The 24,682-nt window shown below is 36.2% G+C and overlaps 1 protein-coding gene across 6 annotated transcripts in view; it reads left to right on the forward strand.

The window, feature by feature from the left end:
* The window catches only part of SKAP1 (src kinase associated phosphoprotein 1), a 299,602-nt gene that overhangs the window by 87,463 nt on the left and 187,457 nt on the right, over positions 1-24,682 (forward strand). The window lies entirely within an intron of this gene.

Genomic DNA, 24,682 nt, shown 5'->3' on the forward strand with positions numbered 1-24,682 from the left:
TAGCACCAATAGGACCCTAGTAGATTGAAAAAATTAATGGCTTAAAAACAGCAAGCCATTTGCTTCCTTCTCACTGGTGGGGTTCGGCTTGTTAACTTTCTTCGTGTGTATTTTTTTAAAACTATGTAAGCTATGCGAACATATTTGGAGTTTTAGTTCCTTTTATTCTATGATATGAAGATAATGAAAATGATTCAATATAGTCTCTTTCCATAAATAAGTCTGTAAATAAACATATGTGCATACATACATATATTCAAGCAAGCATTTTTCTCATTTTCTTTTTATTCTTCAGACAACTGCTTTGATCTTTGTTGTTAGCTAGAAGGTATATTTTTCTTTAATAAAGGCACATGGCTCCTGTCAAAGCTAATGGAAGTTATGTATGTGTGTTTAGAGGCACATACTGTGGAAGAACATAAAAACTTATATCCATGTTTGTGTTTTTGGAGCCAAAGAATGAATTCAATGGTAGAACACACACTTTCATGAACCTGGCGGATTTCTGAACAAGTTTGTGTTGGCTTTAGGTGAGTCCATCAGATTTCAGATCATTGGGAGAAATTAAGGACTCGGTGTTGAGTTTACTGTGATAAGGGTAAGTAAACTGTCACTCAGGATCACAGTGGCTTCCTTCATGAAGATAAATGTCTTATTAGATCTAAGACATCATGTCGTTTATATAGTCTGGTATAAATCACAGATGAAGATGACAAACTGGGCTTCCAAGTTGACAGTAATTTATATTACTTAAACAAATGGTTACCAAGGATTATACATGTTTTTGTGAAGAATTAAAAAACAATAACAATTATCTGTCTATGAATGACCCGTTTTTCATTTTCAGCCCAGCATGTTGGGCTGTTGTTGTGTGTTTAAACTCTGACTTTTCATCCAGTACCCAGTAAAGTGCTCTCATGTGTGTTGATAGCTGGACATCTTCCATAATGCTTCTTTCACTAAAACAAACTCCTTGCGAATTCAACCCATATATTTGGGTTAAATTCTATGTAAAATCATGGAATTTAAGAGCTGGAAGAGACTTGGCAATCACCTAATCTAGTCTCTGTTTTAACAAAGAGAAAACTAAATTTTAAAGATGCTAAGTCGTCAGGCGTGGTGGCTCACGCCTGTAATCGCAGAACTTTGAGAGGCCAAGGTGAGTGGATCACTTGAGGTCAGGAGTTTGAGACCAGCCTGGCCAACATGATGAAACTCCATCTCTACTAAAAATATTAAAAAATTAGCTTGGCGTGGTGGCAGGTGCCTGTAATCCCAGCTACTCGGGAGGCTGAGGCAGGGAAATTGCTTGAACCTGGGAGGCAGAGGTTGCAATGAGCCAAGATTGCACCACTGCACTCCAGCCTGGGCGACAAGAGTGAAACTCCATCTGAAAAGAGAGAGAGAGAAACCAAGTGTAGAAAGAAGGAAGGAAGGAAGGGAGGAAGAAAGGAAGGAAGGAAGATATTAAGTGTCTCCATCCTACAACCAGCAAGTGATAGAGCCAGTATCATACCCAAGACCACCTCTCTGAGAGTGACCTCTCCTGGCTTACACTGCATGCATTCCCTCACCTGCATGATCTCAGTATGCTTTTCAATGCTGCCTCCACAGAGCTTTGTAGAAGGCCTGATCCTGGCTCCTAGGTGATTTCTTGCAAGTTTCAGTCAAGTTCCTCAGACACATGTGTCTCTCTTGCCTATATACATTCTTATTATTTTCCTAGGATGATTTGGGAGTGGTATAGTTTATAAAGAATTTCGAGAAGTCTCCATAAATGCCAACAATTATAGTTATGAATAACATGCATTAAGCCCCTGAATTGATTTGACATAAAACTAATTAATTATCTTTTTTGGCCTTTTTGTCCATGTTATAGATTTTAATATACTACTAATGAAGAGTTAGTTATTGAATACCAATATTGAATGTCCTTATTCAATCATGAGTTTGGATGCTGTGTAGAGGATACAAAAAAGGAATAATATGTGATTCCTTAGTGAGCAAATAATCTAGTTGAAGAGAGACGATTCGGGTACCTTCACAACTAAGCATATGGTACATAATCCAGTGTTGATGACTGGGGACAGAGTTTGCAGAAAAACCTAATTGGTTGGACTTGCAGTAGTTTGGAAGAAAGTTAAAATAATATTTGACCCAGGTTTTTGCCAAAGTGTTTTTAGAAATCTTTTCCAGAGCGGAGTATGAGCAAAAGTCCATTCTTTGAAAGGTCAAACATTTATTGAGTTTCTACTCAGTAAATGGCAAAATAACAGTGACCATTTTTAAGTGCAAATAGTTGATTTTTAAATGAGTGACTTGACAGAAGAGAGTAAGCTTTTTCATCATGCCTTGAATATTCTTTGTTTCTCTCCAAATTCTAAACTAGTCAACAAATTTAATGGTAATGTGAAAGTTCTAGTATATGATTATCAAAGATCTTTTATATATCTATCTGATTGATATAGAAATCAGTCAGAGGTGGAGAGGGATTATATACCTTTGGATGCTGTTGATTAGAAAATCTTGTACAACATATTTTGTTACCTTGTTCTTAGAATCTGTACTGCATTATAATAAATGTAGCATCTGATTTATAGATGAGCATTGAATGACCCCAAGTTTGGCTATCTTTCCTAAGACAATCAACACTAAAGTTCTAGAGGTCTGAATTCTGAGGTATAATTTTAACCACCAGACTGTCCTTCCTCAAGCTCCAAAGTCACTGACCATTTTTACCTCAAAATCTCATATTCACTTTAATCAGAAAGAATTTCATTTAAGCATAAAATAACTATTTTGGGCCAAGTATGTTTGTGTTTATACTTAATATATATATTCAACTCTTCCTGCTTTGATCGTTTTTGTTTTTCTACTAGTCATAATTTCTTTTGGTCTAACATAGAAGTCTGACTTTTCAAGTAAAAAAGAAATGTTAATAACACTGTTTAATACAATGCTGAACCACGTCTTAATCTGGAATATTATGGTGTGCTAGGGAAAGATTGTTGAATTCACAAACTATATTACACTTCTGCTCTAGGCTGCCTTTCTAACTTTGAGTGACAGCCTTTTTTATGTTGGGCCCTAAGTAGCTTAAGTCCGGGTACACTGGTCTAGCAGGAAAGAAAGATTATACGGAATGGATTCTCTGGCTTGTAAAAGATTGGGATTTAGAGGGGAATTGTTCCTTTATGGGAAGTTTTCACTTATAGAAGCCTTTTCCAATTTGCTGACCCATTTTGTTAAAATATAGCTTATATGGTATAGTATATTTTCACAGAATACTCTGAAAGATAGACATTGTTGTCTTGGTTAATTTTATTATTATTATTTATTATGTTGTCTCATTATAATACCCCAGATTTTATTTTAATCAATAAAACATAGGGTTAACTAGAATTACTAGCTCTTCTCTCTACAAGTGATCATTATCATCAGTGAAAGACATTTGTGAATGCCCAAGAATATAGTTGAACCTAGAGATTGTCAGAGCTTAGGGAAAAAAATTACTTTGAGTTATCTAATCTAGCCCTTCTAATGAATTCACATCATTCTTACTAATACCTCATTTAATTAATTATCAAATATAGTTATTATGCTTTGGGCCCTCCCTTTGCTGGACATCTTTCCTGCCCAACTATTATTCCTAATTTATTCTTCATGTCTAACCTAAACTTTTCCTTCCTTAGTTTCAGGCCATTGCTCTTTTCTATACCATCTTCTGAGACTGAATAATTCCCCTAATTCATTTATATTGTTACCTTTAGAAAGTATTAAAGACTGAACATTTATCCCCAGAGTCTTCACTTTTCCAAACTACATAAATTTCAGTTCTCTTAATCCTTACCTCACTCTGCCCCTGTCATACTTCCAGTGCTTAGGTATTTTATCACACTGCTTGATATTTTCCATTCCAAGGGGATCACCTAACGAAGAGAGCTGCCCTATGGGGAGGGGAGTGCTCAAGAGTAAAGTCTCATATAAACCACTAGAAGATGCCTAAGTGTTTATTTGATGTTGGTATTGGTGATCATCTGGAGAGCACACCAGTGTAGTGCTTGCTTTGGCATATGTTGGGATATATGTGTATTTTAATGCTTTAATGTATTATGGCCTGTTGTAATTGAATGTCTATAAAGTAGCAGTTAAGAGGGTTTTATAGACCTTGGAAGAGATCAGAATTCTCTAGCTCCCTCTCGTGGTAAAAGGAAATACTACTTTTGGGCTTTTCTGGATTTTTGTTTTGTTTTGCTTTAGTGAAGAGGAAAGCTAAGATATGTAAGTTCTCAACGTGTGAGCTTACGTAGTGAATTCAAAAATTAAAATTGTTATATGTGTGTGTGCGTACACATACACATACTCAGGTATGAGAAATTCCTGTTCTTAATTCCTTAAAACCTCAAAAATATTACTTTCTTACAATCATTTCATATATTCTTATTATTACACAAGTTAAAGGGAGGATAAATAAAACTATAATCTTGAAGGTTTGTATTCCTAAATAGATAAAGGAAGTGGGTTCAATATGAATTTTAAACCAAATTTACATGTATTTTTTTCCTTTGCCAAGTACAAATGGATGTGGTTAGCATTTCTAACGTATTTAATCAGATCTTCTGTGTTTCCTACAACATATTAATTTTACAGCTTATTATTGTAGCATTCCTTCTATGGTAGACACATTTCAGATATTGAAGTTCTAAGTAAGTGGCAAATAGCTGAAGAAGACACTGAACTGGTGTGCAAATGTCTTCATGTGAATTGCCTATGGAATAAATTTTACAGGTAGCAAAAGTTATGTTTGTTTTCTAGAAGACTACTAAAAGTAACCCTTCTGCCTTGAAATAGTTGATCTCTAGACAAGAACCAATGAAAAGTTGCTATTAATATGTCTTAGATGGCAATGCAGAAAGTGATTAAAATTAGACACTATCCCTAAGTATGTTTCATTTTGTTTTAGGCTATTCAGAAACTTGAGTAATGGTTAAGGTAGACTGTTTTATGCTCAAATCACATTCTGATGAAAATATGGGGTCCTATTTAGTTATTCTGGGAACTCTAGGAATAAATTTGAGACCATGCTTTTTAATATTAAATATTGCCCTTTTTTCCCCAAAAGGGAGTACTGAATATTATACTAATTGAGGAATTGTAAGAGAAGAATGATATAGACATACCACAACAAAATGAAAACAGGTCGGTCGCAGGTGAAATAAGTGAGAATATACAATAACCAAATATCAATTAGGAAGCTCGTAATTTTGACTAATTTTTCTTCTTTCTCCCCTACTTTAAGAGATTATAATTATTTTAAAAAATAAGGAAATCAATTTACTTTTATTAAACTATGTGCTTCTCCCTTAAAATATGTGAATACGATTTTAATCTTAGCTATTTATTAATATTAATTTTTAGTATTGACATTCCTATGAGCACCTGAAGAAAAAATTTAACCAACCTACAGATCAAACCTCTTAATAGCAAAACATTTATGGATCTACATAGGAATGATCTAATTTGTATGCATTTTTTAAAAATAATAATTTGATATAACGTTTTTTAGATTTAACTACAATCAAGTTAGGCAATCTTACCTTGATCTATTGATCTGTGTCAGATTTCTTAGATACCTGCTGGGCCTGATTTTTTTAAATGTAAAGGCCGTGCTTTCATGAGACAGATAAAATTGTGGATTTTTATAAAAACTCTGGAACATTCTTATCTGAGTAGAGAAGCAGAAGATGGCTTTAGTTATACCTGTGCTATTTACTACTATGTACGTTTCAATCTTTATTTTTTTAAGTTATTGATAATATTTTCACAAAGCTCTCTGAAGGGATCTGTCTGTACTTGGCTTTGGAAAAGGTTCATTCGAGAATATTTTTAAAACAAATTTTATTAATTAGCTGAATATTTTGTACTCTTCCGTTTAGCACTATTAGGGAAATTACAATGACTAGCTTTTTGAATATTAAAGTTGATAACAGCATAATATAGAAATTATTTGCAGAAGTTTAACCTGTGTAACCATAAGAGGGTGTCAGGGTCTCTTGGGTTATCAGAATAGTTGTCAAAGTGTAGGATAGAAGGCAATTTCCTAGGAAACTGCATCTGAGTACCTGTTGAGTATCTTATTTTAAATATGATTATTTTCTTTATCATATAATTGAAACTGAAAGTAAGGCAGTTTCCTTCTACCTTCTTTGCTTTCTTGCTCTCTGTATGCAAATGCTTTCATCTGTAAAGCAAACATCTTTCTTAATTTTCCTAGGAAACATCAGGACAATTCAAGGAGCTCTTCATGTGGAATCTTTTGCACGTTTGCTTTCTCAAAAATAGCAAATGTACTTAAATTTGATAGTATCAGTATTTTAAATGTTTTCCCCCTAATTTGGATTCATTAAAATTCCCTATTTGTTTGGGATGAGATACATTAGAAGGAGCTAAACAGGGAAAACTTTTTACTGGTTTCATATTTGTTCCATGGATACATTACAATTTTAAATTGTAATGTAATTCCCTAACTCTAAATATATTAATTTGGTTAGATATATTTCATTCAGTGTTAAGAGGCAATACATATAGCTTGTCTTGCCAGCAGAAAACATTTTCAGCAATATAAGATGTCTCAGCTTTGTCTATTCAGATAAAAAGGTATATGAAAGAATAATGACTTTGCCTATCAGATGCAAAGAAATTTAGGACAAGTGGTGGAAAAGTTCATATCAATTCCAGTGCAGTTAGGAAGGCTAGGCTACTCCACTAACTAGATCTGGCAAAAATAAATGAGGACTAACTTGTGAAGGCACATAAATCATAAGCTTTCAGAGTGTTTACATTTTATCTAATGCTGGCCTTCTGTCAATTTTGTTGCTTCTTACATGCTTACATTATTTCTTACATTATTACATTTTGTTGTTTCTTTCTGTTTTTAAGAAGTTAGTTAAGGGAAATAGCTGAAATTGCACAAGTGGTGGTTTGGTAAATTCTGCCAGTTGAGTAAGTAATTGTGACACATTTCATAGTTTGCTTATGATTGTTACAGGGTGAGATACTGTATATTGAAATTATGGCTATTACAGTATGAATCACTATACAGAACATTGCAGAGGTCCTGGTCTAGCAATGCAGAAGCCACCACCTAGGTAAAAAGTTTTGCAACTTTAAGTTTACTTTTCCTATCTAGAATAGGCAAAAATTGAGTTCTGTCTGATTTACTTATAATGTTCTTTAAACTCTTACCCACGTTATCACTCATAATAATTCTAATATACTATATTTTTCAGTCCAAGTGATATAAGACCATGCTGGGTATGATTTTCAATATATGGCAAAAGTGTAAAATTAAAAGATTTCTATGAAATTTTTTGCACACTCTGCTAAATGAATTATTGAAATTCCAATAAAGAAATTTTTTTAAAACCCTAAAAAGCAGTGTGGGTTTTATTTTTCCCTCAATTCTTTCAGCTCTCATAAATGTCTCCATGAAAGCTATATCTGCAGAGTTAGTAAAGAATATATTCTACAACATTTATCCCATCAGGAAGATTTTTAAAACGTGGCATCTTGATATGAGATATTGACTGAGGTAGGCTGGCAGTTTTACTGGCCTGGCAGATGCAGCAGGTTTGCAGTAAATCCTTGTGGTTAAAATCCCTGAGAAGTTTTGATTAAGAAACTTTTACTATCCTTTTAAAATGAAATATGCTGGTCATTTTTTAAATGATAAAAGCAGATATTTTATGTTATCATGTAAAGTTTAGTTTCTGAAATATATTTTAATAAGTTTGTTATATGAAAGTTCCTGGATTTCCAAGATGTTAACTTAAATTATCAGTTCATAGTCCACCCTATCCAGAGAGCATGTAAAAAGAAATTATAAAAGTAAGCCTATTCAACAAAATAATACAATTTTATATTTTAAATCTGAAAACCTGCATACAGAGAAGTTAATAAGATTATTCTTGTAAAAATGTTATCAGTTATTTAAAGCTGTAATAATAAAATAAACTATGCTGAAAGGTAAAATTAAAGAAAATGTATTTTAAAATAAGAATGTAATTATTTTTTAAAAGTACTTTTAAGAAACAAACTAAAATCATGAGGTAGTTTTTAAAAAGGCATTACAAGTTACATTTCTACTTAGAATCAGTAAGGACAATGATTAATTTACAACATAATGTGAAGAGAGTGGCAAAATTTTATTGGCAAGATATGTTTAGAAATAATATTTTGTATAAAAAGTCACAATTAAAATTTATAATTTATTGAGAATTAAATTTTGAAGATGATGCCTAGCTCTTTAAAAAGCCACATGTTCAATAAATATATTTCATCCCTCCTTAGATGCTTTATTAACTAGCTTATTACTAAAAAAAGCCATATATGGCCTTTCTTCTTAAATTTTGCATGAAAGCTAGTATTTTGCATGAAAACTAGATTTTTTTTTAAGCCTTATATGATTACTTTTTTTTTTTTTTCCTTGAGACGGAGTTTTGCTCTTGTTGCCAAGCTGGAGCCAATGGCGCGATCTTGGCTCACCGCAACCTCCCCCTCCCAGATTCAAGCGGTTCTCCTGCCTCAGCCTTTCTAGTAGCTGAGATTACAGGCATGCGCCACCACGCCCGGCTAATTTTGTATTTTTAGTAGAGACGGGGTATGTCCATGTTGGTCAGGCTGGTCTCCAACTCCCCACCTGAGGTGATCCGCCCGCCTTGGCCTTCCAAAGTGCTGGGATTACAGGCGTGAGCCACCACGCCCAGCCTATGTGATTATCTTTAAATTTTTTGATTTAATGAAGTAAGAGCAGAGGTTAAAAGAGATGTATGTTTCAAATTAGTTCCTGGTTACTATCGAAGAATATGTGTCTATATTCTGCCAAATTAAACTTTAAAAAAAATCCACATCATATTAACAAAAACTGCTCCTTAATTCACTAAGATTCTGTGTTCTATTCCACAATTTCAAGAGAAGTAGCTAAAACAATCGGCATCATTCTTCACCTAGATAATGCTTTCTCTGCAGCTAATAGCCCCTTGTTCATCAAGGAAACGAATGTGCACGGAGGTGACATGTTCTTCACCCACTGCTCTTTGTTCGAGGGTCCCTCAGACTGATTATATCAGCCTCAGCACTGATAAATATCCCCCCAAACTTTAACACTATGTTAAATTGAGTTATGAGGTTTTAAGGTTACACTCCTCTGGCTGAAGGTTGATTGTCTCTGAGAGATAAAAGAATCATGCTCAACGATAACAGAATCCTTGCCATGGGATAATCCTAGTTATTGAACTCATAGCTCTCTTTACTTGGTTACTTGGTCACTCTTTGTTGTTTTTTCCCCCCTGGGGAATAACTGGCTACTAAATTTATGATTCACCACTCTTCACCCACTCCCCCAAAGATATTTTAGCAGGACCCACAACACCATAGCAGTTGAAAGAACAAGAAACTCAAGCAAATAGAATAGCTTCTTGAAATGTGCTGTCACTTAGGGTGTGCCAACTGCCAGAAGCAAGAGGGACACAATTCTTATTTGCCCTTCTGGCAGCATGAATGAAGAGGGCGGGTTGCAGAATGCTTCCCTTCTCCTTCCCACAGCCTTCCAATGTCTCATGCATACGTTTAACCTCCGGTGGTTTGTTTGGTTTTGGTTTTTCTTTGTGGAGTTGTGACTTTTGGATTATGCTCTGATGGCAGAAATGTTAGACTTGCTGTCCAGGCAAAATTTTAAGGCGCAACCTTTGTTGATGACAGTGATAGTGGCAGTCCTTTATGCCAATCTGCAGTTCCAATCCACATACCGCTCCATAACTGTCTTTATAATAATAAAAACTACCAAATAATGGTAAATTAAAGGCTTTCCGATTATGAATACTCATTTTTTTCCTTCTCAGATAAAATTTTTAAAACTAAAAAAAATAACTGGAATTGATAATACCATAGAGAAAAACTTAAGTTTACCTGCATCCTAGGAGTACGAGAGAAAGCCCTGTGTAGGGAGAAGTGTTTAAACAAAAGCATAAATACCACCATCCTGCAAAAGATTTATTAGCCTGGCCTTCATTACAAACAACAGCAATCACTTACTTAGCACATAACTATGCTGAATACATGGCACTCTATAAGGTGAATTAATAGTACCTGCTTTCTATAATAAATTTATTGAATGCCTACCATGTGCCAGACATAGTACTTTACACACATTACCTCTAATCATCATTACTACTGTGCATTGTAGGTATTGTTATTTCCTTACCACAGATGAAGAAATTCAAGCATCAGAAAAATTAATCTGCCCAAGTTCCTCCACTAATAAGGGGGCAGAGGCAGGATTTGATCAAGTCTCTGTAGTTCCAAAACCCATATTATTTCTAGTATGCCTCACAGAAAAGGTAGTAACATTGATTTTTTTTGTTTTTTTTTTTGGCTTTTTTTAGACAAAGTCTCACTCTTGTCCCCCAGGCTGGAGTGCAATGGCCTGATCTCAGCTTACTGCAACCTCCGCCTCCCAGGTTCAAGTGATTCTCCTGCCTCAGCCTCCCAAGTAGCTGAGATTACAGGTGCCTGCCACCACGCCCGGCTGATTTTTGTATTTTTGTAGTAGAGACGGGGTTTCACCATATTGGCCAGGCTGGTCTCGAACTCCTGACCTCAGGTGATCCCTCTGTCTTGGCCTCCCAAAGTTCTGGGATTACAGGCATGAGCCACCATGCCCAGTCACATTGATTGTTACTCCTCCAGATTTTTGTGTGCCCTGCTAAAAGGAAAACAGAGACTCCGGAGTTACTTTAAAAAGCAGTAGCACATTAATAATGGCTACCATGAATCGAGCACCTACTCTGGCAGGCATTGTGCTAGGCACTTATATAATTTCTTGTAGTTATCTTTTAAGTCCAGTATTGAAAAGACAAAGGGCGTCTAATTTCAAAATTCATATCTTTCCTACTACACCACACTGTCTTCCACTATTATAGAGAAAAATGAGCTCTAACACTGTCCGATAGAACTTTCTGTAGTGATACAAATGGTCTATAATATATAATATTTGCATTTTCTAGTGGAGCAGCCACTAACATTTATAACTACTGAGCACTTGAAATGTGGCTGGAAGACTAAGAAACTATTTAAAATTTAATTTTTTAGTTAATTTAGATATACCCTTAAATAGCCATATGTAGCAAGTGGCTACCAAATTGAAGACCACAGCTCTGGAAAAATGACTTCTTAACTAAATAGTCAAGAGTACCTGAAAATAGTATTTCAGAAATTTCTTTAAAAACAGATAGAATGAAAGTTTGGTGGGCAAGGGAGAGTAGAAAGGAAGGCTCAGATATAGGCTGGCTGAGGAGAAGGTCAGAGGTGCAAGGTAGATGAATAGGCAGGAGAGCTCTCAAATAAATTTATGTGAGAAGCCCAGAGAAAACAGGATGTGGAGTGGAAGAAAGGAAGTGACCTGGCAAAGTGCTTTGAAGAAGAGCATTAGCATCCATAGTTAATGGATTTGCACAGATTGAAAGGTAAATAAAAATCAGCACTTTTTTTTTTTCAGTATTCACCTACTGTAAATCATTACTTGACATTTTGATTGGTGGCTTTGGAGTAAGTTATTTAAATGGTACTGAGATGTTTGTGTAGGACAGAAACTTACACTGCTATCATCCTATAGAACTCACAGAGCTCCTGGGTCTTAGGGCTGTAAGTTTCCTCAGTACAGGGGTATCATTTATTCCTTCACAATTATTCATTAAGTCATATAGACCCTTTTGTTTCAAGTCAGTGTCATATCTAACCTTTCTCAAGAGATAGATTTTCTAACACATTAAAATAGTTTTTCATTATAAAGGTATTTAAGCCCCTGATTATAAGTAATGCTGTCACGAATTTGTACACTTTATAGCACTTTGCACTTTAAAAACCTTGTTCAAATGCATCACCACATTTAACCCTCACAGCAGTCTCATGAGGTGAGTCGTATCCTTGTTTGATAGGTGAGGAAACTGAGCATGAAATTCATCTAGGATCACACATCTCACATGTAGCAGAGCTGGAACCCAGAAGAAAGACAGACAGTTGCAGAGTATGGGTTCTCTGATCTCACTCTTGCCATTGTTGTTTTTCAGTATTCAACTCTCTCTGTGGTGATAATTATGGACATCACAGTGAGCTGTAATACTTTCATGCATGAGTATCCATTTTTCTGATTAAGAAACAGAGGCATGGCGGGGCACAGTGGTTCATCCCTGTAATCCCAGCACTTTGGGAGGCCAAGGCAGGCAGATCACTTGAGCACAGGAGTTTGAGACCAGCCTGGGCAACAGGGCGAAAACCCATCTCTAAAAAAATGAAGAAAAAAAATTAGCCAGGTGTGGTGGCATGCACCTGTAGTCCCAGCTACTTAGAAGACTGAGGGAGGATGGCTTGAGCCCAGGAGGTTGAGGCTGCAGTGAGCCAAGATTGCACCACTGTGCTCCAGTCTAGGTGTTAAGAGTGAGACCTTAGAAGAACATGTTGAATTGCCTTGCTAATAGGCAATCAGCAAAATGCAGACGGTGGGAAACTCCAGAGTCAAATATTCCAGGTACTTAAATGGATAAATTATAAGGAAAAGAAAGGGATGAAGGGTAACATGTAGATTAAAAGAGATTTTTAAAACATAATAAAATGTCTTACATGGGCAAGAAGTTTTTAAAAAGAAAAGAGAAACTAAGGTGCAGATGTATTGGAAACTAAATTAAGGTGCAGATGCACTGAAAACCGTGATTTATTTTCTGCTCTATCACTTAGTCTCAAACTTTATACTTTTCTATAGTGAAATTGACAGAAAGAATGTTCCATTAACTTAATATTCAGTGATCACTTTGGAAAATACAAAATTTTAAAAAATAAATAGCAGTCATTGCTATTTAGTGTGTTGACCCTAGTGTCTCTTCTGAATGACCATAAACCTTTTGCCTATTCAATTTTCTTATTATGCTGGACACGGTGGCTCACGCCTGTGATCCCAACACTTTGGGAGGCCGAGGCGGACAGATCACCTGATATCAGGAGTTCGAGACCAGCCTGGCCAACATGGCAAAACCCCGTCTCTACTAAAAACACAAAAATTAGCCGGGCGTGGTGGCGCATGCCTGTGGTCCCAGCTACTTGGGAGGTGGCGGCATGAGAATCACTTGAACTGGGAGGCGGAGGTTGCAGTGAGCCAAGGTCATGCCACTGCACTTCAGCCTGGGGGACATAGCGAGACTCCATCTCAGAAAAAAAAAAAAAAAGAAAGAAAGAAATTTTTTATCACACACCTTGTGGTTGACACTTAAAATGGTTCTTTAGAAAGAAAGCATTTTGGATTGGAGAGCTTTATAATAAATTCCTAGTATTCTGTAAATCTTGATAATACTCAAGTTTAAAGTTCTGTGGTCATCAGAATGGGGAATAATCTAGAAAAACCAGTGGGGGGATTATTAGATATGTATTAATGTCTGGCTCTGAATTCTGATCCACAATCAACCTAGGAATAAAAACAAACATTTAAAACAGTTTTCAAACATAAAAGGAATGTTCTTATAAGATGAGCTATAATGTCCAAGTGTTCGAATTTGATCTAGATAAGCCATTCAAAACAAAATCACTTCTTCACTTACAGGGATGCTGAGTTTGCAGAAAAAAATGTTCCAATGAGAGACAACCTTGTATATGTTATTTCCAATCAATTCTGAAGCACCAGAAGATTGAGGAGCCTGAGCCATTTGACCTATAGAGCTTCCTACAAGCTCTATAGTTTCTTTTGTTTTTATCAGCTCTATTTCTGTAGCTTTGAAACAAATGAACTTATGATTTTAAGAATAATATGAGGCAGGAAGATCTTCACAGGAATTTTAATTAGTCTGGCCCATACTAAAACAAACAAATGCATTTGCCCCCTTTATGGAGACAGTTCTGACAAAGAGCAGGATGTATGTACAAGGATGTTAATTACCAGGTTGTTTATAATAAAGGTCAAATTATTTATGCTTTACACCCCTGGAAGGATTACAAAATGTTATAACATTAATATAACCATTTTTAAGTTTTCCTATATTCTACTTGGTTATAACTTGTAGATTTATGTTGCTTGCACACAAAGATGATGATGATGTGTGTGTACATTTTTGACAATATAAAGTGTGTTTGTGTGAATTAATGAACAGTTTTCCCCTTAAAATGAAAGCTACTTATAGTACGAAGACTCTTTTACTGGTACATGTCTGGTAGAGCACTTTTGTTATGGATTCTGAAATAGAAGAAGGTCAAAGTCCAGAAAGATATATATTGTTTTCCCTTCCATAAAGATTACTCTACTAATGAATATTTCTCTCTAGATTGTGCTTTGGTAATCCCGGACACTTCCTATTTTTATTTAACACCTACAGATTCCTGTACAGCACATTGTATCTAGAATTGAAATCCAAAAGAAAATAAGTATAAACTAACTGTCCAACATTACTTTATTAAATAAATCATGAAAATCTAAATTTTTTAAAAAGAATTAAAATCCATAAACCAGCTTGGAGCATTTTCTTTAGGAAAACAGGGAGTTTTGACACTAATCTGCACCTTCACCCAACATTTATTGTGCCTGTTGTGTGTCAGACATAGCCAGGCACTGGGACTACAGCAGTGAATAAAACATGACCGTTACCTCCAAAAAGAGGCACACAGTCTAGGTGGAAAGACAATATTCGAACAGCAATTTGACTACTGAGTAGTAAGCACCAAAAGTGAGGAACATAAATGGTGATATGAGAGCATAGTGGAAGAAGCAGTAACTACACTTGGAAAGAAAACTGGAGACCAGGGAAAGCCTCTCTGAAGAAATGATATTTAATTATGTCTTAAAAGACCAGTAGAAATGTATCAGACTGACCATGGTTGGGTGGCAATAAGTGAAAATACTCACTGTTGGGTAAAAGTACAGGGAGAGACCACACGCTGCAGGGGGATATATAGTTTGGTATAGTCGAAATTGGGAAAAATGTAACAAAAACCTTAAATGTAAATGCCCTTTGGACTTACCAGTTCAACTTTTAGGAATGTAATTCAAGAAAATAAGTATACACAATAACATTTAATAACGTTCATTGTAGACATTTACAAAAATTGGAAACAGAAATACCTGAGCTACTACCATACAATGGAATATATGCAACCACTAAAAGTGGTGTTTGTAGAATAATATTTATATAATGATTATGGAAAGATGTTCATAGTTTGTTAAGTGAAAAAATAAGGTTATAAGACAGTACATACAGTGAGCTCCCACTTTTTGAAATGTGTGTATATGTGTGCAAAGAAAAGAGACTATAATTCTCTACACCAAAACATGTATAATTTTATAATTAAAATAAGCAATAAAAGTTACTCTTAGCAGAAATCTTGGAAATAATACAGCTCTTAGAACATTGAGTAATTAGAAACAACCTAAATGTCTAATTACATGAGATTGGTTTAATAAATTGTATACATCCATATGATGGAATGCAGTGCAGCCATTAAAAATCATGTTGTCAGTAGAGGGGTCATTATTGTCATAGGAAAATGTTCATGATATATTAAAGGGAAAAGGCAGGATACAAAACATGTGGAAAGGACATATACCAAAATGTTACCAGTGGGTTTTTCTGTGTTATAAGATTATGGGGTGCTTTTTTTCCCCTTTATGCTTTTCTGTATTTCCTAAGTTTGCTGTTTGAACATGTTACTTTTTAAAATGAAAGGTCATTGTTTGTTTTTGTTTTTTCAAATGAAGGTACTAGAAGTTGTGACGTTAAATAAGTGTTGAGTATTAACAGCTCAGAATACATGAGAGTCCACAATAACATGAGTATGTATCAGGAGCAAAGAGCAAAACAGCAGCATGTGTTTGTAAAGGTCGGAGTGTCCCTTACAATATGCCAACCAGACCTGGGAAGACTCCCCGACCTGTCCCTGGAGCAGTGTTAGGAACAGTAGCCAATCTCAACACTGTGGCCTATTAGGAACCTGCCCCCACTCAGCATCATTCCTCTTGTCCCTCTTTTTTTGTCCAGGCCTTCCTATATATCTCCCTCTTCATTATGATCTTTTTTGAAGGTAATGGTAATGTCTGATTCAACTTTTGTGTTCTCACTCTTCCAGCCTCTAGGATCTGTGTGGTACTTTTCACATAGAAATGCTCAACAAATGCATTGAATCTTAGTATAATGCATACTATTACTAGTAAATGGTTGTTAAATAAATTTGAAAACAACTAAATTTAAAGCTAAAGGTCACAATGCTTTCTATCATAATGCCTTGGATTTTGTGCCCTGTTTGCTCAGAGCAGCCCATTTAACCAACATTTTCAAGGATCACTTTCTAATGATCTAAGTGAGAAACTTACTTGGTTTTAATTGTTGAGTTTCCGTAATCCACTAAATATAATTTGGACTCTGTGAATAAAATTTCTTGTATATTTTCCCAGTACTAAAAATACATTAGCTATGCTGGAACTCATCTGCCATTTCTCTGTCCAGTGATTGATACAGTCTTCTGAGGTTTTACTGCAATTTGTCCATATTAACCTGGCTTCTTTTTCTCTTGCTTTTTTTTTTTTTTTTTACTGTTGTCTGAAAACTTAGCTATTTAACTATTTCCCTCTTCCAAGTTGTAACATGCTCTGCTAATTGTCTACCAGCATTCATTCTACCTTATTTCTTTCTCTTTTTTGTTTTTGTTTTTGAGACAGAGTCTCACTCTGTTGCCCAGGCTGGAGTGCTTTGGTGTGATCTTGGCTCACTGCAACCTACGTCTCCTGGGTTCAAGCAATTCTCCTGCCTCAGCCTCCCAAGTAGCTGAGATTACAGGTGCATGCCACCACGCCTGGCTAATTTTTGTATTTTTAGTAGAGACAGGGTTTCGCCATGTTGGCCAGGCTGGTCTCGAACTCCTGACCTCAGATTATCTGCCCGCCTCTGCCTCCCAACATGCTGGGATTACAGGCATGAGCTGCCATGCCCAGCCATTCTACCTTATTTCTTACTTATAGAACTCTTATTTCACAGGGGCCATGTGCCCAGCTGAAAAGTGCAAAGGGCAGGTTTTTCTAATATAAGGACATGAGACAGTTCTGACATCAAGGTGTAAAGTGAAGTCACCAGAAGAACTGTCTCTCCAAAATAAGAAAGTTGAGAAAGCCCTTTGCCCCTCCTGTCTTCACCTTTGCTTTTGTTCTGTCACCTTCTTCCTGCCTGGAATATAGACTTGCTGCCTATAGGTACAGCAGCCACTTGCTCAGAGATATTGTGTCTTACGCATGGCAACAATCAATAAGTAGCAAAGCTAGAAGAGCGTAAATATCCAGTCCACTCTTTCTGTTATACCTTGAGTGTAACTGTCAATGAACTTCCCTTTATTGCAGATTCTAGTAATTTTCCCCACCCCCAAATAAACCACATATCAAACGAAATGGGTCTAAATATATATATGCATACATAAATATGCATAATACAATTCAGCAAACATTTCAGACTCTTCCTGTGCAAGCTCTATGCTAAGAAACAAAGAGGAGAGCAAGACTATCCCTGCCCTCTGGTGGCTTATAAATAGATTTACGTGCATAAGTAATGAAAGTATGCTAATTTTATAATGTAGTAAGAGAACAAAGTAATTTAAGATCCATCTTGAATGGGAAATTCTACAAAAACTTTAAGAAGGTAGTAGGCTTTGAAGTACAGTCAGCAGTTAAAAACAAGGAAAGGTAATGCCAGGCAGATAATGAAAAATGAGCAAAGATATGAAAGGAGACATTCAAAGGGGTTTCTTGGGTAGAGTTCAGTAGTAGGCTGTGGCTAGAGCATAGGCTGCACAGGTAGGAATAGGAGAAGATAAAACTGGAAAAATAATTTGGGTATAGATTCTGAAGATTATGTTCAACCTTTATTTTGAAGGTGATAGGCAGCTGTGAAGTTTTTTTAAAAATCACAGGTTGACTTAGTCAGGTTTATATTTTGGGAGGAAAGGGTGATTAAAGAGAAGATTAGGAGATGCTTGCCATGGTGTTGGTGAGCAGTGGTGAGGACCTTTCAATGTCAGTGGACCTTTCCATGGAGAGAGGGAGACTGGAGAGAGCATTTTACCTTTAAAAATAATGAAACAGGCCGGGCTTAGTGGCTCACGCCTGTAATCCCAGCACTTTGGGAGGCCGAGGCGGGCGGATCACAAGGTCAGGAGATCGAGATCATCCTGGCTAACACGGTGAAACCCCATCTCTACTAAAAATACAAAAAATTAGCCTGGTGTGGGGCGTGCACCTGTAGTCCCAGCTACTCGGGAGGCTGAGGCAGGAGGGTGGCGTGAACCTGGGAGGCAGAGCTTACAGTGCGCCGAGATCAAGCCACTGCACTCCAGCTGGGGTGACAGAGCGAGACTCTGTCTCAAAATAATAATAATAATAATAATAGTAATAATAATAATGAAACAGAAGGATGAGCTAGATATAAAAGATCATTGTGGAATATTGTTCCTGAAAATCTTTTAAAATAGAGTGGCTGACTATCTCTCTATCTTGAACAAGTTACATATTTATATCTAGAGAGGTAGGGAATTGGCCCAAATGATTTCTTGAGGGGTCATTCTTTGCTTTTGGGTAATTAGAAAACATATACAAATGGGTAGTTCCTTCTATACTCCACTGGAATTCTTGGTTAGCTAAGTGTTGCTTGTTTCTCTCCATTCTGTTGGAGACTGCTAGCCATGTTACTGATTAATATCACATCCTCTAAAAATTGTTGGAGAAATTCTGGGACCTCACATACTAAGGTGCTCATTATCTGGATGCCTGTCGTTGGCTTGGCTGGCCTAGGCCTGGAAGCATAGATTTCCACCAGAAACAGAAAGCATTTGACATATAATGTGTTCAATAATCACTGCCTTCTGCTGCTCCTTGCCCAGCATAACAGTTGAATGACAGTTTTGAAGTACCTAGGAATTTTATTCATTATTGTTCTTTTAATTACCACTATTACTGATAGTAAGAAATACTTTTTCTTTAAAAAAAAAAAATTGGTGGAGGTAGAGATGGGATCTCACTGTGCTGTCCAGGCTGGTCTCAAACTCCTAGGCTCAAGCAATCCTTCTGCCTCGGCCTCCCAAAGCAGTGGAATTACAGGCATGAGCCACCACACCCAGCCAAGAAATCCTTTCTCTTTTGATAAAAACTTGTATGATTTTTTTCTCTCTGATTGTGTTTTCTTTGCCTTAGTAAGATTTTTAAGAGAAACTTACTTTCTTTTTTATACTGCAGTAACCATTAGTATTTTTAGGAGTTATAAAGTTCAGGCCAAATAATTTACTTTTATTTAACATGTATAAGTGTGCTGGGCACTGTGAGTCTGCTATGTTCTAGGTTTTAATAGCAACTTATTTCCAGGAGAGTAAAGAAAAAATTATTTTCAAAAGATATCCTTGTCTAGAAATATCAGTTTAATCTTAAGATAATATTACTGATTTATTATACCTCCCAGAATAGACTTAGGGGCCTTTTAAGGTTTACAGAGAACCAGTAAGATCATTTAATTAATACTTAAGGCTGAGTTTTTCCTGATGACATGTTCTTGAATTGTTACTCTGTTGTTTGTGGTTCATGAGAGAATATTTCTTGGTAATAACAGATATCATCAATAGGAAATTCATTCTTTTTTCCTTTTGGCTTCATTTTTATTCCTGGGTTATCTTGTATGCCTTTGGATCTCTTGCCTCATGAAATATCCTGGTAATTTTGTTTTCAGGGTTTTTTTTTTTAACCTTTGGATTACTAAAAGACTATGAGATTATTTGTCCATTTAATAGAGAGTTACCATAATGGTTATCATATAAGGGATATTTTAGATACTTGTTCATAAGCTTTCTGATCAAGCCTTCAAAATGTTTATTAAAAAAGAGGAGTCACTGCAAAAACAATATTCAGAATTTTATTCATTTATTTATTTGTTTGTTTGTTTGTTGAGACACGGTCTCACTCTGTCACCCAGGCTGGAATGCAGTGGTGTGATCACTGCTCACTGCAGCCTCAACCTCCCAGGCTCAGGTGATCCTCCCATCTCAGCCTCCTGAGTAGCAGGGACTACAGGCTCATGCCACTATACCCAGCTAATTTTTGTATTTTTTGAAGAAGTGGGGTTTCACCATGTTGCCCAGACTGATCTCAAACTCCTGGGCTCCAGTGATCCGCCCACCTTGGAGTTTTAAAATTACTGGTCCAGTCAAGCTATGGAGCAACATCGTTGACTACTATGATCTACTGCTGTTTCTTATGTCCAGAATACTCTGATGGAGAAAATAATTGGCATCTCTAAGTTTGTCATTATTTTCCCAGTTGAAAAAAGTCTTCTCCAATTCTTTCTTCTTTAAACTAGAGACAGGGTCTCTCTATGTTGCCCAGGCTGGTCCCAATCCCTATTCTTTTACATTAATTTAAATGTCATACTAGAGGTTCTAATTAAATTGTCTGCTCCAGGACTATAGAAAGGGTGTGGCAGGCGAACATTTCCCCAAAAAGGATTCCTCTGGAGATGAGGAGACCTTGGGATTTATGGCTAAAGTGCTTCTGCAATGTACCTTTGAATCTGTAGAGGACTAGAAACAACTGAGATCGAGCTCCAGTTTCACACTCCTGATCAATTCCTTTTGCCATTCCAGTCTATTTCTTCTGTTTAGTTCACTCTCTCAGAGAGCTATCTACATAAAGCCCAAAGCCTCATGCATTCAAAAGTTATTCTTACTGCTATGTATACTTCTTTAAAGATTCATTTCTCCTTTTTGTTTCCACTTCAAGATGGTTATTTACATTAAGTTGGGAATTCTTGAGCCTTTGAATAAATTGAAGCTAATAATAGAAACCTTAATTTTTAAGAAAGCAATTTTTTTTTCCCCAAAGGAAGGTCTTGCTCTGTCTTGCCCAGGCTGGACAGTGGGGCAATCATGACTCACTGCAGCCTCAACCTCCCATGCTCCAAGCAATCCTCCCACCTCAGCCTCCAGACTAGCTGGGACTATAGGCACATGCCATGCCTGGCTAATTTTTTAATTTTTTTTGTGGAGATGGAGTCTCACTATGTTGCCCAGGCTGGTCTTGAACTCCTGGCCTCAAGCGATCCTCCTGCTGTAGCCTCCCAAAGTGCTGGAATTACAGATGTGAACCACCATGGCCAGCCACAGAAAGCAAAGATTTTTAAAAGGACAGTTACGAATACAAATACAACCATTTGTATTATACGTACATTATTCCACACACGTGAGAGCCTAATTGTGACGGTGATGACAGCAAATTGTGTAAGTAGCTTAGTGTGTCAGAAAAGCCAAGTGAATGAAAATATCTGTCTTGATGTAATTATAAGTAAAACCTCGTAAGTGGGGCACCCAGCATGAAATCAAAGTGAGCCAGCCTCCTGCTTTGGGTATAAGATAATTGCCATCTGAGGTCAAAAAGAAATGATGTTCTTGATATAGTATTGCACCATTAGGTGTATTATTGAATTTGGATTGGTGAGAGTAGAGCGCTTCTCTGAAACATCTGTTTGCTGTCAGGGCAGCATGGCAAAAGGGATGGACCAGTGTTCTGTTTCAGTATGGCAATTCCTACAGAAGAATGTAGAAATATGAATGCCTTCCTATGGGCTTATGAATTATGACACTTTATATGAAATCAAAAAATCATTGGTATTGTTCCTGTGTCATAATGAAAGTTGATTTGCACTTTTCTGGTGCCATTAAGTCATTTTACAGTATTATGCTTTCTAAATCTTTTCATTTTATTGATACTTCTATTTTGCATTATTTTTCTCTCAGACCTGTTGATTGCATTTTTTTCTTAATTTAACTCCATTTTATTTTATTCTTGAAGTACTTTAGTTTCTACCTCTACCCTTTTATTGCTTCTCTGTTTTCGCTGACTTATATGATGCCTTCTAACTTAACGTCTCATGAGAGTTTAATATTTGTTCTAGTTTCAGCCATTGATAAGCATGAAACACATATGCATCCTGAAAAACTCAACTAGATTCTTATTTGAATTATTTCAGACCTCGAAGTGACCTGAAGTTATTTCAGTTCCTTTTGTTTACAGATAAAGATACTAAGATGTAGAAATGTTAAGCAACTTGCCTATTATCATTTATTTTCAAGCTTTATTTAACTTTTGGCACATGAAAATTATTCATATCCAGGTATATTTATTTCAAAAGGAAATTTTTATGAACATTTTATGTGGCCAGCTTACTAGTCTAAGTGTAGAATATGCTTTGCTGGTCCAAACCTTTGAGCGCTTTCATTTCTTCATCTTTAAAATTGTTCCCATTGTACAATTTGATTTCTTAATTTAATTCAATTTTTAAAATGTTTAATGCCATGTTTGTGATAGTTCTACTTCTGTTTGGGAATTGACCCCTAAAAAAGAAATGAAGATCACCTGATCATCATTTAAGTTTAGTCTTTATTTTGTGTTCATCATTTTTATATCAACACTGAGATAATTTTTTTCCTCAATTATCATACAAGGGATTGGTGATTTTTCATAGGTTTGTTTCCAGTGGGAGTCCCTTCTCTTCATTCAGCCTTGTCAACAGATGAATGCCCATGAACATCCATCTGAGCATAGAGTCAAAGATCATCATTCAGTATGGCTCAGAGAGGCTGGCACCTTTCGCTTCTGCATGAGCAGCTGGGCCTCAGATTGTCATGGCCAGCATGTGACTGTCAGCCCTGCCCACAATCCAAGGGCTGGATACCTGCCATATGTTGGATGTGATAAGGGAGAAGATGAAGGATCAGATTGGGACTTTTTTCACAAAGGCTACTGGGGGATAAGATCTGTAAGAAATAAGAATGGTATAAAAGAAACAGTGATAGATACCATAAGGAAGGTGTGGTTTCAGTGTTATGCAAGTTGGGGAAAGAGGAAACTGATTTTTAGCTGTCTGATCAATAGCTCATATTAGTGTGGTAGCCTCTGTCATATGAACATTCTTTTGAGGTTCATATGCAAATGAACATTAGGTGGAATGTCTGCCAATTGCTTTGACTATTCTTCTTCCATTCATTTATCATTGAGAACCTACTATGTGCACAACTTTAGTACTGGGGACACAGAGATGAAGCTGACAAAACCCTTAGCCCCATAGAGCTCATATTTTACTGGGGCCGATATGTTATATAATATCAAGTCATGGTAAATGGTCTGAAACTAAACACAACAAAAAAGACAGAAAGGCAGAGAGAGAATGACTAAAAAGGGTGACAGTAGATTTCTTTGAGAACAGGGTGATCAGAGGAGGCCTCTGTGCAGAGATCTGAATGAAGTGAGAGATCAAGCCGTGGGTTGATCTAAGGGTGGAGCATTCCAGGCACAGGGAATAGCAGATGCAAAGGTTTTGAGGTAGAACACATCTTGGAGTGTTCAGGGAATAATCAAGAAACCTATGTGGCTAGAGCCACACCTGTATGGCTAGAGTGAGATAGTGTTAGGAAATGAGGTTGAAGAGACAGAAAGGACTAAGTCACTGAAGGCCTTTTCAGCTATAGTAAGATATTTGGATTTTATTTTGTATATCATGGGAAGCAACTAGTGAGTTTTAAGCAAGAGACTGTCATGATTTAACTTATATTTCTAAAAGAATTCTCCATTCTTTATAGAATTGATTTTAAGGGGGATAGGAGTGGAAGAGGGGAGAAACTAGGGTGAGGTATACTGTATGATCCACAGGAGATGGGAAGAAAATACTAGCATATATGTATATACAGGTTGAGTATCCTTTATCCCAAATGCTTGGGACCAGATGGGTTTTGGATTTCAGATTTTGGAATATTTGCATATACCTAAAGAAATATCTTGGGGATGGGATCCAAGTCTAAACATGAAATCCACTTATGTTTCATATATGCTTTATATGCATAGTTTGAAGGTAACTTTGTACAAGATTTTAAATAATTTTGTACATAAAACAAAGTTTGTGTTAAGTACTTATGTGTAGAAGTTTCCACTTGTGGCACCATATCAGTGCTCAAAAAGTTTCAGGTTTTGGAGCATTTTGAATCTTGGACTTTTCTATTAGGGATGCTCAACCTGAATATGAGAAAGAAATTAAGCTTTTGTAATATTAATGAATTATTAGTATCATATATAAGATCTGTAAATATACACAGTAAATGGATAGTTGTGTCTAATAAAACTTTACAGTTGGGGAAATCAATTTTTAAAAGTTTAAAAACCACTGTTCTACATGAGAGATGATGCTGGCTGATCATTGGCTTCCAGCATCTTTTCTTTGGAAATTGTCATAATTATTTTTTGTGCTTTTATTCTTTTTCTTATCACTACATAGCAGTGGTTCTTCATTGCCATAAAAACGAGCATGCACAGGGAAGCACACATGCACATTTGCATATAATTTCAGAGTGTTCACAGATACCACATTAAGAATCTTGACTGTAGAGGATCATTTTAGAGCATGCTTAACCCCAGGGATATAACATTTATCCTTTTTTCTGAATATTCCAGCATTTCTATCCCTGTTTTTGTCAATCCTAAAATTATTATGTGAGTACAAATTTTTTATTTACTTCTCAAACCTGGAATTCTGACTTGCAAGTGAGGGCAGTTTGTTTTAGTTATATTTTGCATCCATCCATT

This window comes from Rhinopithecus bieti, unplaced genomic scaffold (assembly GCF_001698545.2).
Source record: "Rhinopithecus bieti isolate Rb0 unplaced genomic scaffold, ASM169854v2 scaffold_35856, whole genome shotgun sequence".
NCBI classification, from domain to species: Eukaryota; Metazoa; Chordata; class Mammalia; order Primates; family Cercopithecidae; genus Rhinopithecus; species Rhinopithecus bieti.